The sequence below is a fragment of the Brassica rapa genome, chromosome A03 (assembly GCF_000309985.2).
Source record: "Brassica rapa cultivar Chiifu-401-42 chromosome A03, CAAS_Brap_v3.01, whole genome shotgun sequence".
Lineage (NCBI taxonomy): Eukaryota > Viridiplantae > Streptophyta > Magnoliopsida > Brassicales > Brassicaceae > Brassica > Brassica rapa.
In genome coordinates this window covers 30,696,491-30,716,423 of record NC_024797.2, presented here as the reverse complement: position 1 = coordinate 30,716,423, position 19,933 = coordinate 30,696,491, and the positions used below count along the sequence as shown (strand labels likewise).

At 34.9% G+C, this 19,933-nt stretch overlaps 2 long non-coding RNA genes across 2 annotated transcripts; one reads left to right on the top strand and one right to left on the bottom strand.

The window, feature by feature from the left end:
* Positions 1 to 6,462: 6,462 nt before the first annotated feature.
* On the bottom strand, positions 6,463 to 16,436 carry LOC117132960. The gene is made up of 2 exons (XR_004456727.1): positions 15,291 to 16,436; positions 6,463 to 15,209 (listed from the first exon to the last, which is right to left on the bottom strand). It is a non-coding gene; the product is annotated as an uncharacterized LOC117132960 (long non-coding RNA).
* Positions 16,437 to 16,824: 388 nt separating this feature from the next.
* LOC117133037 lies at positions 16,825 to 19,024 on the top strand. The gene is made up of 2 exons (XR_004456886.1): positions 16,825 to 18,676; positions 18,792 to 19,024. It is a non-coding gene; the product is annotated as an uncharacterized LOC117133037 (long non-coding RNA).
* The last annotated feature ends 909 nt before the right edge of the window (positions 19,025 to 19,933 follow it).

Below are 19,933 nucleotides of genomic sequence, written 5' to 3'. Positions count from 1 at the left end.
AGGTTTTGACGGTCCAGCAACTATAAAGTGTAGGCTCTACCCAAATAGCCTAACACTTGGATGTGGACTAACGGTAAGGAAAATCGGACTAGTTCAACAAGTGTTATCTTAGGTATAGGTAACGTAGATCGGGTAACTTCATGAGGAAGGGTAACCTAAATTCCTAACTCTTCACAAGAACCACCAAAGCGCGAATGATGCAAACGTTCCAGGATTTCCCAAACTTTGACAATCACGACCATTCTGTCTTTGCTAGTCACAACCATAACGGCTCAAGGTCCTCGATCTTGATCTGATGAAATGTACACCCAAAATCATCCCCAACGACTTACTTAACTCACTTCTTGAAACTGACCTTTGATCTGCAGCGGTTGGAAAATAAACGGTCTGCATGACTTGGTTAACCTCTTCAGCAATAATAGCTTCTTTAACATTCACGTCATACTCTAACATCTCCTCGAAGCTTTGAAACTCCATGGTCTTTTATCTACTCCAAAATTCTTGGCTAAGTTCCCAAAGATTTTTCGTATGATCTTTTGCTTATTCTCCAAACCATAATCGATGAATCCAATTCACTCGACCACGTATCTCGATGCTTGTGTAGAAAATACTACTTCCTGAACTCATGAAATCTGTCCAACTCGAACTCAACTCTCTGAAGTAACTCTTGACTCTCGACCAACAACTCATAGCGTTCATCTCCAAATAGCTTGCTGCCAAATCCTTCTTGTAATTCTCTGAACAACGGCCACGTGAATATTCTGCTCTGAGTGTTGGATCCCAAATCTGCCTCAAGCCAAAGTATACTTCTAACGGTTTAGTCCTTCTTCAGTATCTTATGGTCCCAACTTCTTCTTCTTTGCATCATAAGCTTCATGATATTCCGTTGCAAACAGAATGCTTCTGGTGCTTCCATCATCTTGTAATACAGTCAAACCATCTCTTCCTCCAACGCTAAGCTTGAAACAAATGCTTAAGAAATCATGCTTGTATGGCTGTGGTGCTTGTACGTCTTAGCATGAGCTGGTTAGACTTGAGAAACCGGAATAATAAGTGCATCTATGTGATCAAGTGTAGTCGAATCGCTCTGAACCGGATCACAAACAACACCCACCTTGACATCGATAACACACGAGTCCGGAGATGTATTCGATGTATCAATTATATCCCATAAATCTCTCTAAAGTATTAGCATCCCCACTAAAACTCAGAAAAACGGCAGGAAGGCATGAGGTTATTGACTTCTAGCAGGAAGGTAGTGAACCCCACCATGAGGGTAGCAAACTTGATCATGATGATAATAACCTCGGTAAGTACGCTCCATCCATTCAAGCTTGTCTCGGTGCTTCTACTATGAAATATCACTGTTAGGTAACTACCCATGACTATCTATCCTAAAATGAAGGAACAAGCCAGCATATCCTAGTTATCCTTGCGACTCATTTTGACTCGAAAAACATTTGAAACAAGTCCCATTCTAGCATCGTATAACCATGCTCTGATACCACCTTTGTGACACCCCCGATCATAGATGACCGGAAATGACACGGTCGATGTTCCTCGATGGTCGATCTGAGGTTCTCAGAATACTTCCGATCGCCTTAGACCAACAATCAAAGAACACCAACGCTCCTATCGGATACCACTCTAGGCTTTTCAACCCGAGAAAGCAATACCTGATAGTTAGTTCGTCCGGACAAGGACTAATATCATATGGAACCCGTACTTAAAAAAAAAACATTATTTATATATCATTCAAAATCATCTTACAAAATTTGTTATAAATTAACCTCGAGGTTTTCGGTCTACAAATCTTATTCATAAGATATATCAAAATGACTTTGCAAGGATAATAAAACTACCGCTGGCTAATGCCGTTCCTTCCCGTCCTAGAGTAAAGGTCTCCCACCTACTGGTTACCTGCATATCAAATGAGTCATGAGTAACTAGTTTACTCAGTGAGTCTAATCCCACACCCAAACACATATCAATAGTATCCCGAGCAATCGACACCATTTGAATGCAGTGGAATTATATTCCATAATTAATATAAGGCCTCTCAATCCATCCATGTGAATCTATCTTAAACATCACCTCCACGATACCCGCCAATCACTCATACTCTTAATATATATATATGCTAAACCCGGAAAACCACCAAGGCTAACCGAGCTTAACGGGGAATAAATATAACCATCATCTCCATCAGATATTCCAAGATAGAACATCCAACGCTGCATGCAGTTACACGGCCTCCAGGGTGCGACCCCATCATCGTGTCTTCATGACCTTGATCCATATCGCAGGACCAATTCACGGCAATGCGGGACTTTCGGGAGAGTGAGTATACAATAAGACTTCACATGATTCACACTTATTAATAGAATACTTATAGATTAGTACTTGAGAACAAGTACTAAGGCTCGGGATAACCTCAAAGAATTATTCTTGCTTATTCTTAAGTATTTAAACTAGATAAATACTTCATATATAAATATTGATTAAGGAATAATACTTAATCAATCAAACCATAATTACTCCTTAATTAATCCATGATTAATCCTTAATTAATCAATGATTATTCCTTAATTAATTCATAATTAATTCTTAATTAATCAACCATATTCAATATGCAATCATGCATACTCATTCATAATTCATTCATCATCTATCTAGACTCACCTTTAAATCCATGAGATTGGTTAAGGAAGACTAGACTCGAGCTCAAGCTAATCACACTTCACTTTTGGATCACTCTCGGTTCAGAACCATCACAAGGATCCGGCTGATCCGAATACTCTCCTTGGCCATCTGAATTCAAAACATAACAGTTGGAACATAAGGTTCAGTAGTCTGGTTCAAGAAGAAACTCAACTCAGTTCATAACATTTCAGTTCAGTTCTCTCATATCAGTTCGGTTCAAGACAGATTGATACCATGTTCAGCTCGGTTCAAGCTTTAACAATTTAACTCGGTTCATATCAGCTTAGTTCATGCTCAGCTAACTCCGGTTCTAATCAGTTCCCAACAGCTTAACTCGGTTATACTCAGACGACATCAGTTCAAGACAATTTCAGACATAGACAGCTCCGCTCAGATCAGATCAGAACATACTCAGCTCAATTCAGTTCTAAACAAGATCAAATCAGTTCTGTTTAATTCCCATAATTCTTAACAGTTCGTCTACTGGTTCTATGAGACTGATTAAATCATAACCAACCAAGACTGAAGAGAACAAGACCTTAGACAACTGATCCTGACAGGTTAACCAACATACATCAATTGGTTCTCATCAAAACATGGCTGAATCAAGAAGCTGAAGCTTACCGGTTTTACTCAACTAATTAAACTTGACTGGTTGTCTCTCTTCAAGCTAACCACGAATTAACCTGATCAACACCACAAGAATCCATGGTTGGATTTATTCAGAATTTATCTCCAGTGTAGGCAAACCAACAAAACTTCTCACAGAAACTGATCCACAACCATCTTACCGATCAAAATCAAAGGCTGAAGAACATAGGTGATTCTCAACTTCAGGACACCAAATCTTCAGCTCTTAAACACTCCAAAACTCACTGATTAAAGTCACAGGATGGTGAGAAAGAGTTGTCCATGCTCACTCCTCTTCTCTGAATATTTTTCTGAATTTTTCATAAATCTTTTCTCACAGATTTTTCTCTCTTCTTTCTCTCTTTCTCTCTGAATTTTTCTCTGGTTTTTCTTGCAGGTTATGAACGTCCAGAGGAGAGAAGAGGGTATTTTATATCATAAGGAGTTGCTTCAGATGAGGGTTTGCTCCCACAAAAGACAAAGATGAGGTTAGACAGCTGGTGACATGCTTCAGCACACCAAGCAGCACAAGCAGCTGAACTTTTCCTTCCTATGAAGAAAGCTACAAGCAGCTGAAGCAAGTAGCTTGTGACCAGCATGTGACTTCTAATGAGCAAGCAGGCAAGCAAGTAGGTGTAGGTCATGTGACCTAATTACTGAGGAAGCAAGTAGGCTAGAAGGTGCAAAGCATGTGACTGTTCAGAAATAATTTTAAGAGTTTTGTCGATATTTTCCGGACTGTTTCGACTAAATATTTTTCATCATTCGAATCTCGTCCTGCTCTGAATAAACTCACCCAGCATGAATAAAAATCAACGATAATAATTAACACTTGACCAGAACCATCAAGAGATGGTTTTTCGACCAAAAGACAGCCCCGTCGAGATTAATTCACCGTGTCGATTTTTATTTAAATTCTGATCGATCAATCTTCAAACTGATCTTAAAGAATTTTCTTGACCAAAATTATATCTGCTCGTGAGGGTTATTACAATGAGTCTCCAATATCAGAGCTAAATTTGTTAGCAGAAGAGGTTGAAAAGGGGACACGGAGTGACAATGTCTATAAAGATCCACAGGAGAACACTTGTAGGATGCTTACCGTTTGGTCTCATCCTGAATCTTACGTCCTTCCGCCGGAGGAACAAGCTGGTAAAGCGTCACCGACAAATTCTGAAGATTACAAGACATTGCCAGAGGATGATCCGATGACTGAATCTCGCACACCAGACGTTGGGAATTTGAAGCTGAGTCGATATCTGACTAGGTCATTAAAAAAAGCAGAGCTAGAAGGGAAATGTATTCCAATAAGCTCAACCAAAAAAGATGACCTCCAGACGAAGCGTATTCCGAGACGTTCAATAAAGATTGGAGGAGTGTACACCCCAGACAAGAGATTGAAGAAGCTTTTCCAAAGCTGCAAAAAACCCAAATATACGCCCTTAGCAGACTTGGAGAAAGCGCAGTTTCAAGAGTTTCAGTCAATTCTCCACGAGAATCCGGAACAGTAAGTTGTTTAGATATACTGTATAAATTTCTTGGACTGTCAAATGTTTAATAATTACTTTTTGTTTGTTTTCAAATTTCAGGGAATTCGAAATTATTATTGGAGAAAGCGCAGTTTCAAGAGTTTCAGTCAATTCTCCACGAGAATCCGGAACAGTAAGTTGTTTAGATATACTGTATAAATTTCTTGGACTGTCAAATGTTTAATATTGACTTTTTGTTTGTTTTCAAATTTCAGGGAATTCGAAATTATTATTGGGATCCATGTCTCAAATAAGTTCTTCTTGTCGTTGGCGAGGCCAACAAATTGGGTGACTATCGAGGTATTCAAATTTGGTTGAAGTTAATCCGTTTTATTCAAGTTACAACACGGATTTCCACCGATTTAATGTTCTAATGGTTTGTACATATTCTTCAGCACATTTCTGTGCTAATTAGTATGCTAGTAAGGCGACATGGACGCAATTATCTGAGTGGGAGGTGCAGATTTGTAGACTACTTCAGTATTGCGGGCATCATATCAAAGTTCGCAGAGTTTGAGAAGGCCTCAGAAAAATTGGGATTCAACTAGGGAGGGCTTGTCAGTTTCAGTTTCACCGGAAAAACGCCGCGTCGGAATGACAAGAAAGTGTTGTTGGTTGATGTGGACAGGGTGTACGCCCCAATGATGTGGGGAAAAAGATCATTGGGTTGGTCTTGTGATCAACTTGACATGCAGACAAGTGGAGATTTTGAACTACAACATTCCTCTTAATGAGTCCGATAATGAGGTGAACAAGCACATGGCTTATCTTCTACGCGCATTGCCTCATGTCTTAGCTGCGTTTTCGCCTCCTTCCGATAGTAGTCATCCTGAAGAAGACCAAGCATTTTCATGGATGCGTCCAGACAATATTTACTTCAACGAAAGGTCTGGCGACTGTGGATCATGCGCGGTCAAATTTCTAGAAATGCATGCAGCGGGATACTCCTATGAGGATATGGGGCAGATCGATGACAAAAAGGTGGACATATTCCGTCAGAAATACGCGATGGATACCTATGAAGAATTTATTGGAAACGCAAAAGTTCAAAACGATGGTTAAACATAGTCTTTCTTATATCTTTCGTTGAGACGTGTATCTTAGCTTGCAATTTGAACATTTCAGACTTGACTGAACTGTACGAACACTTCAATGAGAAGTCTTTCTTTGAAGGTTAAACATCGTCTTTCTTATATCTTTAGGGTTTAGGGTTTAGAGTTTAGGGTTTTGGGTTTTGGGTTATTGGAGTATAATATCCATGCAAGATCTCACCATAGTGTGTTAGTTATTTGTTTCAAATGAAAACAATTTCAGAAGTAGTTAGTGTTTTTACTGTTTCATTTAATAAGTATTAGTGTAAAATTTAAAAATTGATTGCAATAACTATTTCTCTGAGTGTGTTAGGTACAAAATGTGGGAGGAGACAATAACTTTCCTATTAACTCATAAGCCTCCTTCTTTTATTTCTTTATTCTATATATACCTATTCAATGCTTCTGATAAACATCTCCAACAAAATTCAATAGTATGGCATTTCTAAACATCCCCAATCTTCAGACGAAATTTTGTGTAAAATAATAGAGATGGTGGGAGCGGATTCATTCTACTATCTTGGTGGTATTTTGCGGGCTGGGAAACGCGGTTATGCACTTGTCCATGAACCCTCCGTCTTAAGGAAGTGTAATGTTCGGCCAATGGTCACCTTTGCAACATGTCAAATTTGCACTGGTGGTTAGTTTCAGGAGTTTTTCATCAAGTGCGTAACAGCTGGCAACACAAACGCTATCTACTATGAAGGGCTCTATGCAGCATGATCGTAGGTCCTGAGAAATGTATTAGAATATTACAACGAAATGTCCCAAATCATGATTTATCAACCTTAGCAGTCGGCATTTTCAACGTGTGTATTGGCAATGACAAGGAAACCAGTAAACTGTTTCAGCAGTTCGCAGCTAATCACTATGACCTTCACTCGGATGCGATAGTTGGACTGGGAGCTGATCTAGAGTGGCGATTGACATCATTTGGAGCGCCATACATGAACAGATATGGTGCATCTTTCAAATTTCCGGATGATGAGGTAATCAAGTCACCAAGCTGCCTTTATGGCCATGATTACACAGTCGATTTTGAAGGTTCTTGTAAAAACTGCAGGCTATTTTGGATATGCTGCAACATTTCTCACATCCTCTAGGACTTTATTTATGTTATCCTCGATGTTATCTGTTTTCTATCGTATAGCTTAAGTATTCGTAAACCTTTAGTATTCGTATACCTTAAGTATTCGTCAATGTTATCTGTTTTCTCTCGTATACCTTAAGTATTCGTCAATGTTATATGTTTTCTTTCGTATACCGTAAGTATTCGTATACCTTAAGTATTCGTATACCTTAAGTATTCGTCAATGTTATCTGTTTTCTATCGTATACCTTCAGTATTCGTATACCGTTTAATCAATGAAAAGTGAATAAAGATAAATATTAATGGAATTATGAATGTTGAGTAATAAAAGTGAGTAATTAATGGAATTATTCGTATACCGTCAGTATTCGTATACTGTCAGTATTCGTATACCGTCAGTATTCGTATACTGTCAGTATTCGTATAAATGAATAGAATTATATAATATAATGTTGAGCTATACTTATTAGTCATAATTAGCAATTCCTAATTTTAGCAATATTAAACATGCATAAAAAAACAGCAATAATAAACAGAAATCATAAAGGGCAATAATATTAAACAGCAATAATATTAAACAGAAATATTATAAAATATAATTAAGAGTTCAAAAAAAAAAAAGAGTTCAACATAATTAAGAAAAACAATAAAATTCAAAATATTTAATAATATTAAAGAGGAGGAGGTTCCTAGTTGGAGTCGGAGTCGGAGGTGCTGGAGTCGGTGCCGGAGCTGTCTGGGTAGTCGTCCATCCTGAACTGCCCAAAACCCAATGTGTCGTCGCTCCTGTCGGAAGCGTCGTCATCCACGTCCGTCTCCATCTGCATCCACTCCCAGTAGTCACCATCTTCATCGTCCTTCTGCTCCGTCGCTCCTTCGCCGTCATATCCAAAACTCTCATCCTCCGGGTCACCTTTTTTCACCGCCTGGCGAGCACGTTTGCTCCTGCGGTGATCGGGGCTTGTGCGGCGGCGTTTGCGAGGGCTGGATGGATGTGTTTCCTTTAACCCCTCCTCGACTTCCTCTGCCTCCTCGAACATGGCCTCGAGTGTGGTAAACTCCTCAGTTTCCAGACCTTGGCGGATCTCTTCCTTCAACCCGGACTTGGCCAACTGGATCAACTCCTGCTCGGTGCGTTCGCCGACCATAGGCAAACTGTAAAAGTATCGCTTGTATTTTTTTACCGTCATTTTTCTCTGGCTGATACCTGACACCATTTTTGGAAAGAAAGAGGTTTGCAGAGAATGTGTTTTGAAAGATATTAAATGACAACAGAGTAGTATATATATTACCAAAATAATTAATTTTTTGGTAACAGACGCGGCGTTCCATTGCTACTCCTCGGTTGAAACCATGCGAATTAAATCGTTGCCACTCCTTGGTAGAATTAAATCTCCGACTGATTAGACCATGCGAAATAAACTAAGAAACTTTCTTGTCGTAGGCAGAGTTTACTTAAATTTATTTTCGTATTAAATCCATAAGTGTACGCGTGTTCGTACACCAACGAAGAGAGAGATGAGAATACCATAAGTTCATACATTAATTAGTACAAATATGTATAAAGAAGATGTCTTGTCCGTGTCAGAAGGTAGCCCTAATTTAAAACTACATTATGAAACTTACGTAACCGAAGGGGTATAATGATGACTTTCGTACACCTTAAAAGAGAAATGAGTAAATATTATGTGTTGCATTTATTAATTCAAATCAGTTTGCCTTTTAATTGGAAATGGATAGGCCCTTTATGAGATAAACAGTTCAAATTTGATAGAAGAGTACAAATTAACCTTAACATAAAATTACATAAAAGAGTACAAATTAACCTTAACATAAAGAGTACAAATTTGATAGAAGAGTACGAAAATTACATAATAGATCCGATAAATGCTAAGATCAGCGATCCACCATAATTAATTGCTTAAGCTCTTTGATCTCCTCACGCATTTGCGCAAGTTCAAATTGCAGCTGACGGCGGAGCGACACCTCCTCAGCGTACTGACTTCTCAAGCAATCCAGCTCTTCCTCGAGGGCGGTAAGGCAGTAATGTCGGATGTGCAAACCACCGTTCTACAAGAAGATATATTAGATTTGTTCGCTAAAAACAATACCATTTCCGTTAACAATGGAGGCAAATTTTCCTATTGTGAACTCCAATATTACCTTAAAATATTTGCATACGTAATAGTTTCTTCCTCTGTCATCAGCTTCCACGGTGATAGCTCCACCGCAGATACACTTCGTTGGAATTTTGTAATTGGCATAGACACAATTGCTCACCCAGTCATACTCCCTTTTCTGATGCTTCATCTCTTTATAGTAAAGATCCGTCATTTTGTGGTACTGGTGAGTGTGGTGAAGAGAGATTGTTGAGTGTTGTGAAGAGAGATTGTTGAGTGTTCTGAATTCTACTTAAATAGTGTAAGATAGTAACGGCTATATTTTACTTCAAAAGCATTTCTAACGGTAAGTAGCTCCAAAGGATATATTATTGAACAACGGCCATATTGAGTTTTGTTGTTTTGAGAGGGATGTATTCACTATTTTTAATTACAAACGTGTTTATTCGTTCATAGATTTTTAGTAGAATCATAAAAAAATGATACATTACAAAAAACCACATCAAGAGTTCATTACTCATCCGATTTATTACATTACAAAATAAAGAGTTACTTGAATATGATCACCAAACCAAGTAAAACTAATATAATAACCATTTCACCAACAAAGTATTCGAAGCCATTGGTTAACCTTGTTCTCTTTTCAGCTAACTCAGACACTATCTTTTCTAGCCTAACCAGCTTCTGCTCAGTCTCATTTTAGAGATCCTTAAACTGGTTACGTTGTGGGTCATAGTCATTCAAAAAGGTTAGATAATCTACCTTTTCAGACAATTGAAGTGTGTGAGTATCCCTGGCTCTCATCTCCTCCATAACCGCGTCATCCCACCATTTATGAACATGACAGTCTCCATCATTAACATTATCACACGTGTAGTATCTTCTACCTAGATCATTTACAGTGCGAGATGTTGCTAGCTTAGGCCGACCACCACAGTAGCATGTCTGCGGGAATCCAAATTCGACCTCGGGTTGCAGAGGGTACTGAACCCTCGCAGCATAATTGTAATTTAGCTCAGCTTGGTCCCGACGAATAAGATCTTCAACCTCACGGTCTTCTGTGTCGCTGGAGTCATTCCCACCATAGTCCTCTGATTCCGAGGCTGGCTATAGCTATAATCAAGTCCCATCTTTAGTATAAAAATGAGAGTAAAGAGAGAATCACAAAAAGTCTGAAATATAGACGACACAAGCACTCATACTTAAATAAACTGAGATTGTAACGGCTATATTATTATTGGACCACAATACAACGGCTACATTGTATTTAAATGCCTTTCTAACGGCTAGATTGGCTACACAGATATCGTACACCTCAAGTTATAAACAAGTTACATCAAATCATAAACATGAACACCATATTAAGGAATGATAATAAAACCATACATATCTAATAAATTCAAGAAGAAGCACTGCGTAATCCATATCTCATCAGTTCGCAAAATAGCATTATAGATGTGTTATTAGGAAACACCTAAACACTTAAATTTCCAAAAAACAAGAACTCCCTTGTCAACAATACATAAAATTTCCTCCATCCCCATCATGGTAGCAGTTCTTTACAAGACTTTCTGTTGTGACCTGAGGTATGACATCGACTACATGTGTTTAGTTTCTTCTTCTTCGGCCCCTCCTGAAAAAAACATAACAGCCTTTATTCAGAAAATATCCATGACTACACTCAGATGAGATTAGGTCGTACCGGTATTTCTCCTGCAGAACGTTTACGCTTTCTCGGTGGACGTCCTGGTGGTCTCTTCGTCTTTGGTGGTAACATGATAAGGTCACTAACCTCCGAAAGTATGAAAAGATCTTGCGGATCTGGAACCGGGAGTGTAACACCCTTTGTTGTTTCATTCCATGTCTTTTTTAGATAGGCGTCTGCAACGAACTCTGAGTGCTGCAAGTCCGAAAACATAGCCGCAGCAATGGCATGTCGACATGGTATTCCAACTTTATGGAATTCAAGACATGTGCAAGACCTGGTTTCCAAATTAACAGAACTCCCGAAGCCGGTTGTTTTTAGAGTTACCTAAAATTCAAAAGCAGACAGAGGCATCACAGCGTACGCTCTTGCGTCTTCTAGATTGTTCTCCATCCACTCGTCAATAGCCAGGGGGATCTCACCACTCATTTTCGATATCTTTCGCTGTCTACTCACAAACCAACGACTAATCATGCGTCTGATGAACTCAAATAGCGCCATTATCGGGGAATCGCGCGCAGGAACTAGTGCTTTGTTGAGAGACTCAGCTATATTCGAGCTCATTAGATTGTACCGCTCGCCCTCAAAGTGTGACCTTGTCCAATGTCTAGGATCGATCTTCTCAAGATAATCCCAACAGCGCTTATCTGGAAGTTTGATCTCCGCGTAAAGTCTCTTAAAGTTGGATACCTTGAATACCTCGGCTGTCCTGCCAACCATTTGCTTTTGATTCCTTTTCTTGAATTTTGCGTCGACGTTTCTCTGTAGGTGTACGAGGCAGCACCCATGGTGTGAAAGAGGATACCACTGATCTTTAGAAACACATATTTGATTTGCTCTATCAGACACAATAGATAAATCAGAGCCATCTTCTACGATCTCTGTCAGCTCAGGCGCGCTCTCCATCTCTCTCGATCTCTCTCGATCTCAGGCGCGCTCTCCATCATGAGCTCTCGGACACAAACTCATCTCAAGCTCTCTCTCTCTCTCTCTCTCCATCTCCAACACATCTCTCTGTTCTCCGACAAACCCATCTCGAGTTCTCTCTCTTTGAGGTAATAGTCGCTTTCTCTGTTTGATACTTTAGTGATGGTCGTCTCTGTTTTAAAGCATTGATGGTATGTTGCAGATTCTTCAAGTGTGAGATGAGTTGAGGTGCAATGCGAGAATTGTTCTGTTTGGAAGAGTAAGTCCTGTTTTGAGGAATGATGATCGGTATTGACCTCATTTTAGAGATTGTGTTGGAGCACTCGATGGAACTCATGTGCCGGTTCGCCGTCCAAGTCAAAATGCAGAAGCATATAAAGGTAGAAAGCAAGATCCTGCAATGAATGTTCTTGCTATATGTAACTTCGACATGAAGTTTAAATACGCATATCTCGGTGTACCTGGTAGAGCACATGATACAAAGGTCTTGACTCATTGTGCGAGGAATGAGGCTTCTTTCCCACATCCTCCTCGTGAAAAATATTATCTAGTTGACTCGGGATATCTGACCAGGACGGGGTATCTTGGTCCGCATCGGAGTATGCGATATCATCTTGGTCAGTTTGCTAGAGGAGGACCACCAGTTAGTGCACGAGAGTTGTTCAACCGAAAGCATTCAGGATTACGATCGGTGATTGAGAGGACATTTGGAGTATGGAAAGCAAAATGGAGGATTTTGGATCGTAAGCATCCAAAGTATGGTCTGGTCAACTGGATTAAGCTCGTGACAGCGACGATGGCGCTACACAACTTCATACGTGATTCACATCGAGAAGATCATGATTTTGTACAATGGCAAAGTGATGATGATGGAGAAGGAGAAGCAGAAGGAGCTGATGGTGATGAAGAATGAGAAGAAGGTGATGATGATGATGATGATGATGGTGGTGGTGGTGGGGGTGGTGGTGGGGGTGGTGGTGGTGGACATATTGTATATGAGCCGACCGGTGATAGAGCGATGGAAGCTTTGCGTAAGAGCATCACAGATGAATATGGTAGAGGTCGTTTACCGTATTAAATGATTTAGTTAATGACTTTTTTTTTTTTGCTTATAACTTTGATTATCAGTTTTATGTGATATTTGAAATATTTGTTTTATTTATTTAAGACTTGATGTATTATTAGCTTTTGTTTATGATAAAAAAATGTTGTTAACTCTACAATTTTACAAATTCATAAAATTCATAAGATTAAAATATGAAATTTTACAATATTTTACAATTTTATAGTATTTTATTTATTTAAAATACAATTTTAAAAATTCATAAAATTCATAAAATTAAAATATGAAATAAATGAAAATTGCGTCTGCGGCAACCAAACGAACATAACTAAATCTACTTTATGCTTCTGCGTCTGCGACTGCGGCAATGTCCTGCGTTTTCGAAACGAACAATAAGCTGCGTCTGCGGCTGCGGCTGCGGCTGAGTCTGCGGCTGCAAAACGAACAACAACCAAACGAATGGCCGCAGCCACAGACTCAGCCGCAGCCGCAACCGCAGACTCAGCCGCAGCCGCAGGAACCTGCGTCAATGAAACGAACAGCACTATTATAGCTATCGTATTGATTTTTGTGATATGAGCTTTCAAAGCGCATGATTGTTTTAGCTGCCAAAATTATTTTCATCTGAAAACATTGTTTTACATAATTTATATACCTTCAACTTTCAAATAATAGATTTATATTTTGAGTTGGTTGATGATAAATTTATGATTATTTAAAAAGTATATTTATATATTGAATATATTTATTCTTAATTATAAATTATTATATTTTTAAGGAAATTTTTTTTAATATAAAATTAGATATATCTAAATAAAAAAACTTATGGAAATATTTGCCTAAAATATTTTAATATAAAATCAATATAGAAATATTTTTTACTTTTATTACTGTAAATTTTAAAAATTCATGACAGTATTATTGTTTTATACTTATTAAAAAGTTAGTTTCCATATTATGGAAATTATGAATATCTCTATTTTTAAAAAATAAGTACCATTTAAAATTACTCCTTAGTTTTTAAACTTATTTACATTTCTATGCCACTGATTAATTATTAAACTGCCTATTTTAATGCTTGTCTTTTTCTGTTTTATTAATGTATTTTCCTAAATTGAAGTACAATAAATTAAGTGTCATTTATTTTAGAAATATTTCCTATAATCTAGCTAAACATTAAATTATACTTAATCAATTCCAAAAATGTAATAAGATGTCCATTATTACGGGTTGGTTATTTTTTATTTTAGTATAATTAACTATGTCAAAAAACACAAGAAAATGTTATAAAATACATAATATAAAACACAAAAAATTAATGATATATTGATTTTTTTAATCGTATAAATCAAATATAACCATAGATGACACTTTTATTTTACATTAAAATTTTGACCCGTAACAAATACATTTAAACGAACACACGAGTCATATTTTAAAAATATAGATGATACAATTGACAAATCAAAAAATAAAATAAAATTATTCATTCTTAATTATAATTTTTTTAAATGCTAAAAATTATTTAATACAGATACATTTTTAATATATATATATATATATACATTTATATAAGATAAATATATATTAAAAAAATAAAAAATAAATACCTGCGCGGATGCGCGGGTCAAGCTCTAGTTTTCTTTATATACTAAAGTATTGCAACTAAAGTATGTCACCCTACCAATCAAATTATGACAGATAATTTATGATTTTTAAGAAACAATAAATCACAAAGTATTTATCGACATCATAAATAATAAGCCAATTAAAATAATAAATAAACGTTCTATAACCAAAAAGAACTCCACCATCTATAATTTCCTGAAACCTTAGGTAAATCCCTTGATTTTCTCTGATTTCTAATGTCATGTAACAATTTCAAACTGTTTTATCGTTTATATAATTACGCCAATTGTATCTCCTTCGCCTCATGATTATTATTTTTACACTATGTTATCTCCCTCGTCTTTTCCTTCAGAACCGTTGCCACTCATCACCACCCTAAAATCAGATGTTGGGTTGCACTGGAGAAGAACAATGCTCTCTGTTAGTATGTTCTATTCTATAGTGTTGTAACAAATAGAATAAAATGAAGATTCATAGAAAAATTAAAAGTTGTATGCCACTGAAATGAATCGGCTGTAAACAATACATTTCGGTGAAGAATGTACACAAATTCTAGCAAATTAACATTATTGTAAGTATTATAGTATACTATTTTTTTTATTGTCAAAGTGTAGTATAATACAATATTTCTTCTTCTTCTCTTTTGTTTCTGATTCTGTATCATCATCCTCGTTTACTCTTTTCTTCTCTCAACTTCTTCTTTTTTCATGTCCAATTAGTTACTACAAAAGATCAAAGAAGATTAACAATATATGTCTGTGTGTTCTCTTCTAGTATGTAAAACTATTTTGTTAGTGTCTCACCTGAAGCATCACCACCACAACCACAACCAATCATTTCACCACTGCTACCATACTGTCCTCCGCCAGTATCGCAACCCGTCGTCTCCCCACTTACTCCCATCGTAATTTTCTCCTCCTCTACTTCTTATGGTGGCTTCTTCTCCTGCATTAACCTTTGCAACATCTCTCCCACCTCTTCTGCAAATTTTATTTTCTTGTAAACCCCATGTGTTATGTTTTGTTGGTGTATCATTTTTATAAACCAATTGGTTTATATTTATTTACAAGACTAAGAAATTACAAGCAAAAACATACCAATACTATACTTTTATAATCAACAAAGGCCAAGAAGGTGGTAAACATTGTGAACCAGTAAAAAGAAGATCGTACCATCTGGATAAAGAATATGGTATAGTATAGTGTATGATATCTATACTATTAAAGTAAGATCCTATTTTAAAAATTTAGGATTCTGCCTTTAGATTTTCATCATATTTACAAAATAATAGAGATATCCTATATTTAAACTAACAAATAAGTTTTCTTTACAAACCAAAACAAAACCATAAATGCTAATTAACTATTAGCATTTACTTTCGGTAAAACTTTATCATACCCATAATTCTTTTTTCGACCAGATTTTTTGTTTTGTTTTGAATAATTAGATATTTCTAATCATATGAAGTATACTTAATTTTGCGGGTAATAAATAAATGAAACTAATATAATTTATTTATGAGATACAAATGAATTGATGTGTTTTTTGTAGTGTATTTTCCTAATTCTGAGAAATAACAAAATCATAAACTTTCCTTTTTACAATTTTATAGTTGAATTTTATATGGTTGAAACAAATATATGCATATAAGTAAATAAGTAAATAAATAATCGCTAAAAGTTAAAATCTGAAAAGAATAATATTAAAATATGTAATGAGAAATATCTTTCATTTTTTCAACTTATATAGTAGTGTTTTTATATAATTGGAACAAATATATGCATAAAAATAATTTAATAAAATATTATCATTAAAATAAAATATGCAAAAAATAGTATTAAAATATGTAATGAGAAAATATCTTTAGTATATAAATATCATACTTTAAAATAAATTAAAATTAATACAATATTTTTCTAAAAAATAACTTCTTTAAAAGTAATTTCATAAATATAAATATAAAATTTTATAACATATATAATATCTATAATTATAACATAAACAATAAATAAATTTTAAATGTATGTAGTTATCATATATAAAAGCACATAATATTATAATTAAAAATGTCTTATAATTAAAAAATTTATACAATTTTAAAAGAAAATTAATCCCGCGTTTTTTATAGGGGCAAATCTCCAAAATAGCACCTTTCTAAGTTTATATCACAAAAATAGCACTCAAAAACTAAAATGACCAAAATAACATTTTATCTTTTGAAAAATTTAAATTTTTTTATTTTTCAAAACTTGAAATCTTATCCCCAAAACCTCACTTCTCAACTCTAAACCCTAAAACCTAAACTCTAAACCCTAAACCTTAAATTCTAAACCCTAAACCCCACCCCTTGAGTGCTATTTTTGTGACTTTTGGCCTTGAGTGCTAGTTTGGGAACAAAAACTTGATTTAGTGCTATTTTGGTCTTTTTCTCTATATACAATCCAAATTTCTTTTTATAGTGCGGGTCAAAATCTAGTTAAATTTTAAATTAGAAAAAGATGGACCATGACAATGCCACCTGCTCCTCTGTAAATCATATGTCTTCCTACTATATATGATTGTTATCTTTTACCTTTGGAAAAAATAACAGTTCAAATTGAAATGTAGTATTTTATTTTATACTATTCGATTTGAGAACAATAGAATATAAATGAATCTTTAGAGTCTTTTTCTTAATCTATTAAAATCATATTTAGACTTCATGTGTTATATTTCAATTCTGGACAACCAAATATAGGTTCGTATAAATCATTTGACAGATTATCAATGACATTATGCACTACACATGTACCTTTAATTTATGACATTCTTTATCCCATTATTTTTCTTTGATGAAATTTATTTTTAAATAAAGATAAAACATTTATAAACTTTCTTAGATATATACATTTTATTTTTAATATATATTTATAAAAAAATTATGTCATATCTGCTTACATTATTACAAGTATAAGATTGGGTGTTTGTATTTATTTATGTTTTTAAATATATAACTACATACGAAAATAAATAAAAAACCCTATGATCTAATGTATTTTCATGAAGTATATTTATTAATCCACCTGATTAACTTCCCCTTATATGAAATAAAAACAATATATGTCATTTTTTAAATTGTATTTAAAATATATATACTGAAAATCTAAAAACAAATCATCCTGGATTTTCTATAGTTTAGTACATTTTTTATAACTCCCATATCTTCTTTGTTTAGATCAAATATATATCATTAAATCTTAATATTAAGAAAATATTTCTAAACTATGAAATCTTAAACACAGTGATCTTATATCATTTAATAAAAAAACTGATTGGATCAAATATCTTAGTATTAAACAGTTGTACACGAATAATTATTTAAAAATATATTAATATTTATTCAAAATAGTAATAATAATTAAATTAAAGTCTCAAAAAATTAAAAATACAGATGAAAATATTTCAATACAATATAGATTACATCCAAAGCTATGTTTTTCGTTTATATCTCAAATAATTATATTTCGTTTAATTACATCCACACATAAATAAATTATTTATGAGAATATGTATTTTTAACATAAAATATAAAATATCTGAAATTAATACAATACAAATTAAACTAGATTTTACAACATGTTTTAGTATTTTCCAATTTATAATCCATATTATAATTTATTAAACCCTTGAATAGATTTTCTAAAGTCAAGTACATTTGGCATTAAAGAATAAGATTTTCAATTTTACTCATTAATTTAATGTCATATTTTTAATCCTTTACAATTATAATAAAACTAAGAAACTACGACAACATATTATTTCTTAGATAAAATTTAAATATGCGCCTTATATAAAATTTAAGTCCGTTAATGGTGCGGATAAGAATCTAGTTATATTTTTTTTTTCTGTCACCGAATCTACTTATATTTATTGCAAAGAATATTGTTATTCATAATGCAAGATTTTCATGAAATAGTATTACAACAATAGTCAATTACATTTAAGGTATATATATATCTTACTTCTATTAAAGTAAATTTACAAGTATAAAACTGGAGAGAACCATTTGCTCTAAACCCAAAAAAAACATATAACTTTATCTTCATCAAGCTAGGAGCTACAAAGACAATCATGTCAACAGAAAAGATTCAGTTTACATCTCTACTCTTGATTTTCTTAATTGCTTCCTATCATTTTTCTCAATCATTTGGTAATATTATACTTTTCTACTTCATATAAATAATAACTCTAAATAAAATAAGTTAAATCAGTTTTTCTGATTTTTAAAAAAACTATTCATATTGCATGTTTTAAATGATTTTCAGCTGCTGGATGTAAGTACCAAGGCTATTGTAAAACTGATGACGACTGCATAAAAATATGCGTAGGTCATGAGATAGATCCATCATTTATGATTTGTATTTTAAGTGATCCAAAAAAAAACAAATGTTGTTGTCTTACTCGTCAATGATATATCAATATTATCTATGGCTACCCGTTATAAAATTTAAAACTAATAAAAAATAAAGATATTTATAAAAATACCCAATTTAAATTAGCATGAATGCGAACCAAAATCCTTACATGGTTCAAGTGAGAAGACCTAAAATGGTTGTGGGAACCGAAATTCGCACTGTCGATTTACGTTTAAATTAGGAAACTAGAAAAAACTTAATTTCCCAGAGGTCCCGGATCTCTGCGAGAGCCAACGAAAAGTGACCAAATATATGCGGAAATCATGAAAAGATAACAAACGAGTTTAGAGAAAACAGTAGATCTTATTTCGAATCTGCGTTAGAGCGTTGCAATCATTACAAGAGATCATAAAAGTTTTGGCCGCAAAGGCTGTCAGCGAGTTACCTAGTTCTAGCGGCCTAAAAGCACAAACCTAGTTGAGTCGCAGCTTGATAACAAAAGACGAAAAAGATACATAAAAGGTTTTTGATTGATTTCAGACTGAACCTTATGAAAGGCTGCCTACGTACCCCTTTCGAGGATCAAGCCGAACGTAGTTCAAGAGTGAACCAAGAGATCGAACTGCTTATGCGCGTTCGTCTGGTAATTGGGTGCCAGTCATAGAAACAGAGCCTATCGAGAATAAAACCTCAAAGTTTCTAAGTGCCGAGAGTTCTGAGTCTAAAAAGTTGTCTCCATGACTCTTGCATAGGACTCCTTATATACTCGCTCCTAGGTCGGTTTACGCTTTTCCCCTTCTGCCCTTAAGCCGTCATAGCCTAAAAATGGAGATATTCCATTTTTTCCGAACTTCATAATTATCTACAAAATTTTGAATTTATCTACGGAAACTTGACATTTATCTTTCCTTGCGAACCAAGCGTAAACCGTCCTAGGCTTACGGGCTGCTGGTTAAGAAATCGTAAGGTGGGCTTCGAGTCATGTCTTAGGTCCCTTTGGACCGTCTTTCGACTTGTAGTGTTTATTACGACTTCTCTCGATAAAAACGAAC